At 54.2% G+C, this 12,977-nt stretch overlaps 1 protein-coding gene across 2 annotated transcripts in view; it reads left to right on the top strand.

The window, feature by feature from the left end:
* Positions 1-12,977, top strand: part of ZC3H12B (zinc finger CCCH-type containing 12B) — an 83,221-nt gene that overhangs the window by 54,351 nt on the left and 15,893 nt on the right. The window contains exon 1 of one of the 2 annotated variants that reach the window (XM_069747199.1): positions 9,704-9,806. The exons of the other annotated variant lie outside the window; for it this stretch is intronic. The gene's annotated coding sequence lies outside the window, so the exon portion shown is untranslated. Of the gene's footprint in view, positions 1-9,703; positions 9,807-12,977 lie in introns of those variants that run through there. 2 annotated transcript variants of the gene reach the window in all.

Here is a 12,977-nt window from a genome sequence, read left to right as displayed (position 1 = left end):
ATACTACTTGTGATTGTGAAACCTAGAGCCTAGTTCCTTATTGGAGTTGGTCACATGTTCTTTACGGTCTCGAGTTTCCAAAGAACCGATCAAGAGTGATACCATTGACTTAGAACTAGAAAAAAAATTATAAAAAACGTCAGTTAAAGAGTAACCATCATTTTATCATTCTATAAGTCAACATGACAATATGCAATAACTTTTTTGTGTTGTGTGTTTCCATCAGCATAAAGTATGACTGCTTGTTTACAGGGGAATGAGTTGTAATTTTGAATGACCCCATTGGCGCTGTCGGCACTGGGGGAAATTGGGGGTCGGACATATGCACCGACGGGGACCCAGAACAGAGTGAAAGCACCCAAAGGGAAAATGTAAGGAAAAATGACAAGTGCAGACATTTGTTTTTGGGGTTTTATTTGTACGGTTTTAATTGCGCAATGAAAATTATTTGAAGTAGAAATACAATACCAAACATGTCTAATTTTTTAGAAATACGCATCTTTCTAAAAAAAAATTATTTGGTTTGTCACCATGTTTTTCGTCATCCTCATCAGTTGAGTTATATGAGGGCTTGTTTTCTGTGTGGCAAGCTGATGTTTTTATTTGTGCCATTTCTGGGAAGTTATGCCATCTTTAAAGGGACTCTGTCACCTTGGCGGGCTCTGTTTACGGTCCGATGGGCGGTGTTTTCGGTTCTGTCATGCACCCCTTCCCGCTGGCCGCGATATTGTCTTGAATTTGATTAGGTTTTCTCCGTAATACACGTGTACGCAATGCAATCTCGCCTTGCGCACGTGCAGTATGCTTTGCCCAACTGCAGGCAAAGCCGAAAAGCATTAATGCGCATGCGCCGGCGCACTATGTCCCGGAAGTATTTCGCTGTGTTCCGGGACATAGTGCACCGGTGCATGCGCACTAATGCTTTTTGGCTTTGCCCGCAGTTGGGCAAAGCATACTGCGCATGCGCAAGGCGAGATTGCATTGCGCACACGTGTACTACGGAGGAAACCTAATCAAATTCAAGACAATATTGCGGCCAGCGGGAAAGGAAGGGGTGCATGACAGAACCGAAAACACCGCCCATCCGAACGTAAACTGAGCACGCCAAATTCAGGTGACAGGTTCCCTTTAAGGGTAGGTGCACACGGTCAGTAATCAGCAGTGCTTTGGAGGCAGCACATGTCCGCTCCGTCCAAAGCGCTGTCGGCTTTTGAACGCAGGTGATTCCGCGTGTGTTCATTGAACCGTGCAGAATCACTAGATCCAATACATTGTATGGGTGACATTTATATTGCGGAGACTTGCGTCTCCGCAAGATAAATTGACGTGCTGCGGTCTGGAAAGACGAGCTGCATGTCCGTCTCCACATGGAAATTGCAGGCATCGGTGCACACATAGTGGACATGGGATTTCTTGAAATCCCATCCACTATGCTGTAACACCTGGCTGCTGCGGAGGTACGCAGCGTCCAACTCCGTATTTACTGACCGTTTGCACCTACAGTAATAGCTTTTTTTGTGTGTGGTTAAAAAATGAAAAACAGCAATTCTGATTAACTTATATCCCATGTAAACAGGTTTATATTATGTCTCCTGTTAGGTGGGGAACGAACATGTAATAAAGTTGGGTCCATTAATATTTGGACAGTGACGGAATCTTCGTGATTTCATCTCTGCATGCCTAGATTTTTTTTTTTTTATTACAGAAACTGAGATGCAGTTGAAATATAGACTTTCAGGTTTAATTAAAGGGATTGAACAAAATTTTACTTTGAAGCGTTTGGGGAAAAAATGTTGTCAGCAATGACTGTCCAAAGTATGGAAGCCATGGACGTCCCCAAACGCGGGCTTCCTCCTTTGTGATGCTTTCCCAGGCCTTTACTGCAGCAGACTTCAGTTGTTGCTTGTTTGTGGGTCTTTCTGCGTTATTTTTTGTCTTATGCATGTGAAATGCTGCTCGATGGGTTGAGATCTGGTGACTGACACGGCCATTGTAGAATATTCCACTTCGTTACCTTAAACTGGATTATTTTCACACTATGTTTTTATGTCCATCTATATTGTGAAGAGCTTACTGCATTTGGCTGAATCTGAGCAGAAAGCAGGGTGGATAAAAATCAATGTTTTTTTTAAAAAAATCAAAAAAATTGGATTTTTTTTATTTAAATTGGATTTTTTTTATTTAAATCGGATTTTTTTTATTTAAAATTGGATTTTTTTCAATAAACTGCTTTTTGAGGAAAATATTTTACCATCCAAAGGTTCTTCCATCATGAGATAAAGCTGAGTTGTTTAACTCAGTAGAATAAAGGCTGTATATGTGTAACATTCACAATGCCATGCTCTTCCAGAGGTTTCTGTAGGATTAGTGGGCAGTTTCTCTCCTATATTATCACAGACGCTCGCTTTACTTACGCAGTTCTTAAAACTGAATTTGACTCCGCAGAGGTCCCAGCCTCATCTTCATCACCGCACTTCTCATGATGTTGCCTCATTCGCGCCACCAGGCCTTGCATCTCTTTGTTGCATCGTTTGCATTTTGCACGCATGCCTGCCTTACCGATAGGCGAAGGAGCTTCATTAAAATATTCCCAAACTGGGTCTCTTTTACGGCCTGCTGCCATTATAAGGAAAGAATGTAATAAACCTCAGATCGTACACACAAACAGATCCAGACTTGTCTGTCTGTGGCTATGCTGCAGTATTGTGCTCAAAGTTTCACTTTCATTTTCTTGTCTGCTTGCCCTTCCTCCTCCTCACACTTAGATTCACATTCTTCTTGTGTTGTGCAGATCTATTCCACTCCAAACAATCAGAAACATATTGTCTAACTTCTTGGACTTGGCACTGAAGGGGTTGATTCTGTATTCATAGGTTTGTAGAATAGGATTAAGGTCTTTTTCTCAACTCTGTTCATTTTGTAACATTTTTGCCGTGAAGAAGAGGCTGGGACCTCTGCGGAGTCAAATTCAGTTAGGTAGAAACTTTGATTTAAATCACTGATTTAAATCAAGCCTTACTGACTAGTGATTTAAATCAGTTAGATTTAAATCAAATTCACCCTGGCAGAAAGTATCTGTACACTTCAGAATTCACCCTGCTGCTTCTGTCCTCAGTCACATCATCCGTAAACAACTAGTGACCAAGTGCCATTGGCAGCCATGAGATCCGTGGCCCAAAGTCAGTTTAACCTCTTAACTGATGTTTTTACTTATTCAAATCTGTGAAAATCGGCTGTCTGCCCACTTAGATGCCAGTTCTGATGCCCAGAACCCATTTGGGCCAGGCTGGAGGGACCTGTTTTTGATGTGGGGCTCCCTGTTCTATATGTCTGCAGTGCGAGATCAGTGGCCCAAAGGCATTTAACCCTTTCATTAGCGCCCTTCGGTGCCCACTTTGATGCCCATTTTTATCATTTCTGTAGCTGTTTTTAAGTGTATTCACATCAGGGCACCTTGCTGCATTGTATGTTATTTTTGTGATTATTTTTTGTTGTTAAACCTATAAAAAAAAGAAAAAGAAAAGAAAAAATTGCCGAATAAGAAACTGATGAATAAGAAACCAAGTTCACCTGGTCCAGGTTTCTGGCAGAGAATCTCGGCTCCGGTGTACGGCCGGTGTGAGCAAACCCTGCTCCCAGTGTAGTGGGGGGCATATTTTGGGGTGTCGCGGCCTTTGTTTTCTAGCCTGGCTGTGACCTGTGTCGGCCGCACAGGGGAAGGGGGGTTGGGAAACACATCCATAAGCCCTGGGGTGTGCGGACAGCTGGGGTGTGCGGACAGCTGGGGTGTGCGGACAGCTGGGGTGTGCGGACAGCTGGGGTGTGCGGACAGCTGGGGTGTGCGGTCAGGAGTTTCTGTAGCACGGGGGGGACACACATCCATAAGCCCTGGGGTGTGCGGACAGCTGGGGTGTGCGGACAGCTGGGGTGTGCGGACAGCTGGGGTGTGCGGACAGCTGGGGTGTGCGGACAGCTGGGGTGTGCGGACAGCTGGGGTGTGCGGACAGCTGGGGTGTGCGGACCGCTGCGCTGTGGGGTCAGGAGTTTCTGTAGCACGGGGGGACACACGTCCATAAGCCCTGGGGTGTGCGGACCGCTGCGCTGTGGGGTCAGGAGTTTCTGTAGCACGGGGGGACACACGTCCATAAGCCCTGGGGTGTGCGGACCGCTGCGCTGTGGGGTCAGGAGTTTCTGTAGCACGGAGGGGGGGACACGTTTAGAAGCCCTGGGGTGTGCGGACAGCTGCGCTGTGGGGTCAGGAGTTTCTGTAGCACGGAGGGGGGGGGACACGTTTATAAGCCCTGGGGTGTGCGGACAGCTGCGCTGTGGGGTCAGGAGTTTCTGTAGCACGGAGGGGGGGGGGGGGGGGGAGAGACACGTCCATAAGCCCCAGGGTGTGCGGACAGCTGCGCTGTGGGGTCAGGAGTTTCTGTAGCACGGGGGGACACACGTCCATAAGCCCAGGGGTGTGCGGATAGCTAGGCTGTGGGGTCAGGAGTTTCTGTAGCACGGAGGGGGGGGGGGGGGGGGGAGACACGTTTATAAGCCCTGGGGTGTGCGGACAGCTGCACTGTGGGGTCAGGAGTTTCTGTAGCACTGGGGGACACAAGTCCATAAGCCCAGGGGTGTGCGGACAGCTAGGCTGTGGGGTCAGGAGTTTCTGTAGCACGGAGGGGGGGGACACATTTATAAGGCCTGGGGTGTGCGGACAGCTGCTCTGTGGGGTCAGGAGTTTCTGTAGCACGGGGGGACACACGTCCATAAGCCCTGGGGTGTGCGGACCGCTGCGCTGTGGGGTCAGGAGTTTCTGTAGCACGGAGGGGGGGGGGGACACGTTTATAAGCCCTGGGGTGTGCGGACAGCTGCGCTGTGGGGTCAGGAGTTTCTGTAGCATGGAGGGGGGGACACGTTTATAAGCCCTGGGGTGTGCGGACAGCTGCGCTGTGGGGTCAGGAGTTTCTGTAGCACGGGGGGACACACGTCCATAAGCCCTGGGGTGTGCGGACCGCTGCGCTGTGGGGTCAGGAGTTTCTGTAGCACGGAGGGGGGGACACGTTTATAAGCCCTGGGGTGTGCGAACAGCTGCGCTGTGGGGTCAGGAGTTTCTATAGTACGGGGGGGACACACGTCCATAAGCCCTGGGGTGTGCGGACAACTGCGCTGTGGGGTCAGGAGTTTCTGTAGTACGGGGGGGACACACGTCCATAAGCCCTGGGGTGTGCGGACAGCTGCGCTGTGGGGTCAGGAGTTTCTGTAGTGCGGGGGGGGGGGGGGACACACGTCCATAAGCCCTGGGGTGTGCGGACAGCTGCGCTGTGGGGTCAGGAGTTTCTGTAGCACGGAGGGGGGGGGGACACGTTTATAAGCCCTGGGGTGTGCGGACAGCTGCGCTGTGGGGTCAGGAGTTTCTGTAGCACTGGGGGACACACGTCCATAAGCCCAGGGGTGTGCGGACAGCTAGGCTGTGGGGTCAGGAGTTTCTGTAGCACGGAGGGGGGGGACACGTTTATAAGCCCTGGGGTGAGCGGACAGCTGCGCTGTGGGGTCAGGAGTTTCTGTAGCACGGGGGGACACACGTCCATAAGCCCCGGGGTGTGCGGACAGCTGCGCTGTGGGGTCAGGAGTTTCTGTAGCACGGGGGGGGGGGGGGGGACACACACACGTCCATAAGCCCCGGGGTGTGCGGACAGCTGCGCTGTGGGGTCAGGAGTTTCTGTAGCACGGGGGGGACACACGTCCATAAGCCCCGGGGTGTGCGGACAGCTGCGCTGTGGGGTCAGGAGTTTCTGTAGCACGGGGGGACATACGTCCATAAGCCCCGGGGTGTGCGGACAGCTGCGCTGTGGGGTCAGGAGTTTCTGTAGCACGGGGGGGACACACGTCCATGAGCCCTGGGGTGTGCGGACAGCTGCGCTGTGGGGTCAGGAGTTTCTGTAGCACGGGGGGGGGGGACACGCGTCCATAAGCCCCGGGGTGTGCGGACAGCTGCGCTGTGGGGTCAGGAGTTTCTGTAGCATGGGGGGACACACGTCCATAAGCCCTGGGGTGTGCGGACCGCTGCGCTGTGGGGTCAGGAGTTTCTGTAGCATGGGGGGACACACGTCCATAAGCCCTGGGGTGTGCGGACCGCTGCGCTGTGGGGTCAGGAGTTTCTGTAGCACGGGGGGGGGGGGAGGAGGGACACACGTCCATAAGCCCCGGGGTGTGCGGACAGCTGCGCTGTGGGGTCAGGAGTTTCTGTAGCACGGGGGGGACACACGTCCATAAGCCCTGGGGTGTGCGGACCGCTGCGCTGTGGGGTCAGGAGTTTCTGTAGCACGGGGGGGACACACGTCCATAAGCCCTGGGGTGTGCGGACAGCTGCGCTGTGGGGTCAGGAGTTTCTGTAGCACGGGGGGGGGGACACGTCCATAAGCCCCGGGGTGTGCGGACAGCTGCGCTGTGGGGTCAGGAGTTTCTGTAGCGCGGGGGGACACACGTCCATAAGCCCCGGGGTGTGCGGACAGCTGGGCTGTGGGGTCAGGAGTTTCTGTAGCACGGGGGGGACACACGTCCATAAGCCCTGGGGTGTGCGGACCGCTGCGCTGTGGGGTCAGGAGTTTCTGTAGCACGGGGGGACACACGTCCATAAGCCCTGGGGTGTGCGGACAGCTGGGCTGTGGGGTCAGGAGTTTCTGTAGCACGGGGGGGACACACGTCCATAAGCCCTGGGGTGTGCGGACCGCTGCGCTGTGGGGTCAGGAGTTTCTGTAGCACGGGGGGACACACGTCCATAAGCCCTGGGGTGTGCGGACAGCTGGGCTGTGGGGTCAGGAGTTTCTGTAGCACGGGGGGACACACGTCCATAAGCCCCGGGGTGTGCGGACAGCTGCGCTGTGGGGTCAGGAGTTTCTGTAGCACGGGGGAACACACGTCCATAAGCCCTGGGGTGTGCGGACAGCTGCGCTGTGGGGTCAGGAGTTTCTGTAGCGCGGGGGGACACACGTCCATAAGCCCTGGGGTGTGCGGACAGCTGCGCTGTGGGGTCAGGAGTTTCTGTAGCACGGGGGGGACACACGTCCATAAGCCCTGGGGTGTGCGGACAGCTGCGCTGTGGGGTCAGGAGTTTCTGTAGCACGGGGGGGACACACGTCCATAAGCCCCGGGGTGTGCGGACCGCTGCGCTGTGGGGTCAGGAGTTTCTGTAGCACGGGGGGGACACACGTCCATAAGCCCTGGGGTGTGCGGACAGCTGCGCTGTGGGGTCAGGAGTTTCTGTAGCGCGGGGGGACACACGTCCATAAGTCCTGGGGTGTGCGGACAGCTGCGCTGTGGGGTCAGGAGTTTCTGTAGCACGGGGGGGACACACGTCCATAAGCCCTGGGGTGTGCGGACAGCTGCGCTGTGGGGTCAGGAGTTTCTGTAGCACGGGGGGGACACACGTCCATAAGCCCTGGGGTGTGCGGACAGCTGCGCTGTGGGGTCAGGAGTTTCTGTAGCGCGGGGGGACACACGTCCATAAGCCCCGGGGTGTGCGGACAGCTGCGCTGTGGGGTCAGGAGTTTCTGTAGCACGGGGGGGACACACGTCCATAAGCCCTGGGGTGTGCGGACAGCTGCGCTGTGGGGTCAGGAGTTTCTGTAGCATGGGGGGACACACGTCCATAAGCCCTGGGGTGTGCGGACCGCTGCGCTGTGGGGTCAGGAGTTTCTGTAGCACGGGGGGGACACACGTCCATAAGCCCTGGGGTGTGCGGACAGCTGCGCTGTGGGGTCAGGAGTTTCTGTAGCACGGGGGGGACACACGTCCATAAGTCCTGGGGTGTGCGGACAGCTGCGCTGTGGGGTCAGGAGTTTCTGTAGCGCGGGGGGACACACGTCCATAAGCCCCGGGGTGTGCGGACAGCTGCGCTGTGGGGTCAGGAGTTTCTGTAGCGCGGGGGGACAAACGTCCATAAGCCCCGGGGTGTGCGGACAGCTGCGCTGTGGGGTCAGGAGTTTCTGTAGCGCGGGGGGACACACGTCCATAAGCCCTGGGGTGTGCGGACCGCTGCGCTGTGGGGTCAGGAGTTTCTGTAGCACGGGGGGACACACGTCCATAAGCCCTGTGGTGTGCGGACAGCTGCGCTGTGGGGTCAGGAGTTTCTGTAGCGCGGGGGGACACACGTCCATAAGCCCCGGGGTGTGCGGACAGCTGCGCTGTGTGGTCAGGAGTTTCTGTAGCGCGGGGGGACACACGTTCATAAGTCCTGGGGTGTGCGGACAGCTGCGCTGTGGGGTCAGGAGTTTCTGTAGCGCGGGGGGACACACGTCCATAAGCCCCGGGGTGTGCGGACAGCTGCGCTGTGTGGTCAGGAGTTTCTGTAGCGCGGGGGGACACACGTCCATAAGTCCTGGGGTGTGCGGACAGCTGGGCTGTGGGGTCAGGAGTTTCTGTAGCACGGGGGGGACACACGTCCATAAGCCCTGGGGTGTGCGGACAGCTGCGCTGTGGGGTCAGGAGTTTCTGTAGCGCGGGGGGACACACGTCCATAAGTCCTGGGGTGTGCGGACAGCTGCGCTGTGGGGTCAGGAGTTTCTGTAGCGCGGGGGGACACACGTCCATAAGTCCTGGGGTGTGCGGACAGCTGCGCTGTGGGGTCAGGAGTTTCTGTAGCGCGGGGGGACACACGTCCATAAGTCCTGGGGTGTGCGGACAGCTGCGCTGTGGGGTCAGGAGTTTCTGTAGCGCGGGGGGACACACGTCCATAAGCCCCGGGGTGTGCGGACAGCTGCGCTGTGTGGTCAGGAGTTTCTGTAGCGCGGGGGGACACACGTCCATAAGTCCTGGGGTGTGCGGACAGCTGGGCTGTGGGGTCAGGAGTTTCTGTAGCACGGGGGGGACACACGTCCATAAGCCCTGGGGTGTGCGGACAGCTGCGCTGTGGGGTCAGGAGTTTCTGTAGCACGGGGGGACACACGTCCATAAGCCCCGGGGTGTGCGGACAGCTGCGCTGTGGGGTCAGGAGTTTCTGTAGCACGGGGGGACACACGTCCATAAGCCCCGGGGTGTGCGGACAGCTGCGCTGTGGGGTCAGGAGTTTCTGTAGCACGGGGGGGGACACACGTCCATAAGCCCCGGGGTGTGCGGACAGCTGCGCTGTGGGGTCAGGAGTTTCTGTAGCACGGGGGGGGGGGACACACGTCCATAAGTCCTGGGGTGTGCGGACAGCTGCGCTGTGGGGTCAGGAGTTTCTGTAGCACGGGGGGGGGACACACGTCCATAAGCCCCGGGGTGTGCGGACAGCTGCGCTGTGGGGTCGGGAGTTTCTGTAGCACGGGGGGACACACGTCCATAAGCCCTGGGGTGTGCGGACAGCTGCGCTGTGGGGTCAGGAGTTTCTGTAGCACGGGCCCCAGTTTCTGTGCGTTTTTTGCACGGATTTCACCGTGGTGTAGATTCACATCCGCCTATAAACAATGGTCCCGAGTTTCATCCAGAACAGTGGCCGGTTTTCTCCTCCGTGTGCAGTCCGTTTCTTTCCAGCAGCAGCTCTGAATGATGCGGTATGTTGGCAGTAGGCGCTGTAGCTCCAGGGTTGTGGTGCACGGTGATGAGACCGTCCCCTCCCCCGCCATTTCGCCACATGATGCCGGTATCGCTCCGGCTCGGCTTCCCCTCTGAGCGCGGCACTTCCCTGCTCCGTCACGTGCGGGTCACATGACGGTGAATTCCCCTGTCCCGGGAGGCGGAGCCGGGCTCCCTCCACCGATGTCAGGACTGCAGCCCGGACCGGAGGCGCTCACACATGGCCGGCCACTGTCCCCTGCGGCTCCCGGGATCAGCAGGTAAGGCTGCCCGCTCTGTGCGGGGCGGGAAGGACCAGGGAAAAGCCTCCGACTCCTGTGAGTGACGAGTGAGCCCTGACTGATACCGGAGGGTTCATACCGGGGCCCCAGGGGTCCTCCCGGGAACCATCATCCATTGTGGGACCAGCGCGCAGGGACACTGAGATTAGGAGCTGCTGCACACCTCTTGGTACACAGTAGACACATTAGGAGCTGCTGCACACCTCTTGGTACACAGTAGACACATTAGGAGCTGCTGCACACCTCTTGGTACACAGTAGACCCATTAGGAGCTGCTGCACACCTCTTGGTACACAGTAGACACATTAGGAGCTGCTGCACACCTCTTGGTACACAGTAGACACATTAGGAGCTGCTGCACACCTCTTGGTACACAGTAGACACATTAGGAGCTGCTGCACACCTCTTGGTACACAGTAGACACATTAGGAGCTGCTGCACACCTCTTGGTACACAGTAGACACATTATGAGCTGCTGCACACCTCTTGGTACACAGTAGACACATTAGGAGCTGCTGCACACCTCTTGGTACACAGTAGACACATTAGGAGCTGCTGCACACCTCTTGGTACACAGTAGACCCATTAGGAGCTGCTGCACACCTCTTGGTACACAGTAGACACATTAGGAGCTGCTGCACACCTCTTGGTACACAGTAGACACATTAGGAGCTGCTGCACACCTCTTGGTACACAGTAGACACATTAGGAGCTGCTGCACACCTCTTGGTACACAGTAGACACATTAGGAGCTGCTGCACACCTCTTGGTACACAGTAGACACATTAGGAGCTGCTGCACACCTCTTGGTACACAGTAGACACATTAGGAGCTGCTGCACACCTCTTGGTACACAGTAGACACATTAGGAGCTGCTGCACACCTCTTGGTACACAGTAGACACATTAGGAGCTGCTGCACACCTCTTGGTACACAGTAGACACATTAGGAGCTGCTGCACACCTCTTGGTACACAGTAGACACATTAGGAGCTGCTGCACACCTCTTGGTACACAGTAGACACATTAGGAGCTGCTGCACACCTCTTGGTATGACCCTCGCTGATTGCAGAGTGGGCATATCATACTCTTACATTAATATACTCCTGTGAAACCTCTCTGCCTATTATCCAGCATGGTGTAGTGTTTTGTAGTGAACCCTGCTGATCACATCTGCTCCTTATTGATATGAGACTACATTGATATTCAGTGGAAAGGTCCCACCGTGCGCACAGTATAATCCCCCACACCTGGGCAGGTGAAGCCTAACGTGACAGTAATGAGGGCAGGTTTCAGGAAGTCACAAGGAGCCTTAAAAAAGACAACAAAAAAAACCCAAAACAACTTCCATATTGTTGCAATGTCCCAGTGTTTGCATGAGGAGGAATGAGGAATTTTTCCAGCAAATGGCCCAGTGATGGAGCTGTTCTCATGGCCACCGGCGCCCACCGAACCTCTGCCTGGTGCCTACAGGTGCTTTGCCTATTAACTGATTGTGCACCAGGCATTTCATCATGGAAAGGGTATTGTCAAATTGGTGGTTATATATTATTATGGTCACCTAAATGGCTTATTGTTGATGCAGTCACCATGACCTCACCGTTAAAAGATACCATATAATTGGTCATCTTATCACAGGAAATCTAATGTAATGGTGGGGGCTTCTTCTCCGCCATTCTCCTCCGTTCTGTATACTAAATCCACTGTACCTTACTGGAAAAAAAGCGAATCAATGGGGGACGTTTCCAGCTTTCATTTCAAGCATATCCTGTGAATTACCTTTGCAATCACCTATATGGTAAATGTACAATGACATCACAGAGAAAGTCAGGGGACCCGATCTCAGTGAGCGATGATGTCAGCATTCATCTGTGATGCTGGAAGATCTTATGCAATCATGTCCAATAGAAGCTGTGTCTGCGCTCACTGACACTATAAGGCCAAGTTCATACACCACCATTCAGCTGGAAATGCTTGAATTTGGCCTATTCTATCCCCATGCACAGGGCAATGAGCGCATTGTGGGTTTTATTGCAATGAGCGCATTGTGGGTTTTATTGTGTTTTTTTTTTTTTTTTTTTTATTCTGAGGAGTCCTCAGACCAGTTCTGGATTTTTTTATTTAGATTTTTTCTTTCTTTAAATACCCACAGTAAACAAATCCTGGTTTTGCTGAAAACCAGATTACCCGTATATACTCAAGTATCAGCCGACCCGAGTATAAGCCGACCCCCCTAATTTTGCCACAAAAAACTGGGAAAACCTATTGACTCGAGTATAAGCCTAGGGTGGAAATGCAGCAGATACCGGTGAATTTCAAAAATAAAAATAGATCATTATTTCCCCATAGCTGTGCCATATAGTGCTCTGCATGTTCATTATTGCCCCATAGCTGTGCCCCATATAGTGCTCTGCAGCGTTCATATCTCCCCATAGCTGTGCCCCATACAGTGCTCTGCAGCGTTCATATCTCCCCATAGCTGTGCCCCATACAGTGCTCTGCAGCGTTCATATCTCCCCATAGCTGTGCCCCATACAGTGCTCTGCACCGTTCATATCTCCCCATAGCTGTGCCCCATACAGTGCTCTGCAGCGTTCATATCTCCCCATAGCTGTGCCCCATACAGTGCTCTGCAGAGTTCATATCTCCCCATAGCTGTGCCCCATACAGTGCTCTGCAGCGTTCATATCTCCCCATAGCTGTGCCCCATACAGTGCTCTGCAGCGTTCATATCTCCCCATAGCTGTGCCCCATATAGTGCTCTGCAGTGTTCATATCTCCCCATAGCTGTGCCCCATATAGTGCTCTGCACCGTTCATATCTCCCCATAGCTGTGCCCCATACAGTGCTCTGCAGCGTTCATATCTCCCCATAGCTGTGCCCCATACAGTGCTCTGCACCGTTCATATCTCCCCATAGCTGTGCCCCATACAGTGCTCTGCAGCGTTCATATCTCCCCATAGCTGTGCCCCATACAGTGCTCTGCAGCGTTCATATCTCCCCATAGCTGTGCCCCATATAGTGCTCTGCACCGTTCATATCTCCCCATAGCTGTGCCCCATATAGTGCTCTGCAGCGTTCATATCTCCCCATAGCTGTGCCCCATACAGTGCTCTGCACCGTTCATATCTCCCCATAGCTGTGCCCCATA

Source organism: Ranitomeya imitator, chromosome 2 (genome assembly GCF_032444005.1).
Source record: "Ranitomeya imitator isolate aRanImi1 chromosome 2, aRanImi1.pri, whole genome shotgun sequence".
Lineage (NCBI taxonomy): Eukaryota > Metazoa > Chordata > Amphibia > Anura > Dendrobatidae > Ranitomeya > Ranitomeya imitator.
This window is presented reverse-complemented; position numbering and strand designations above follow the sequence as displayed.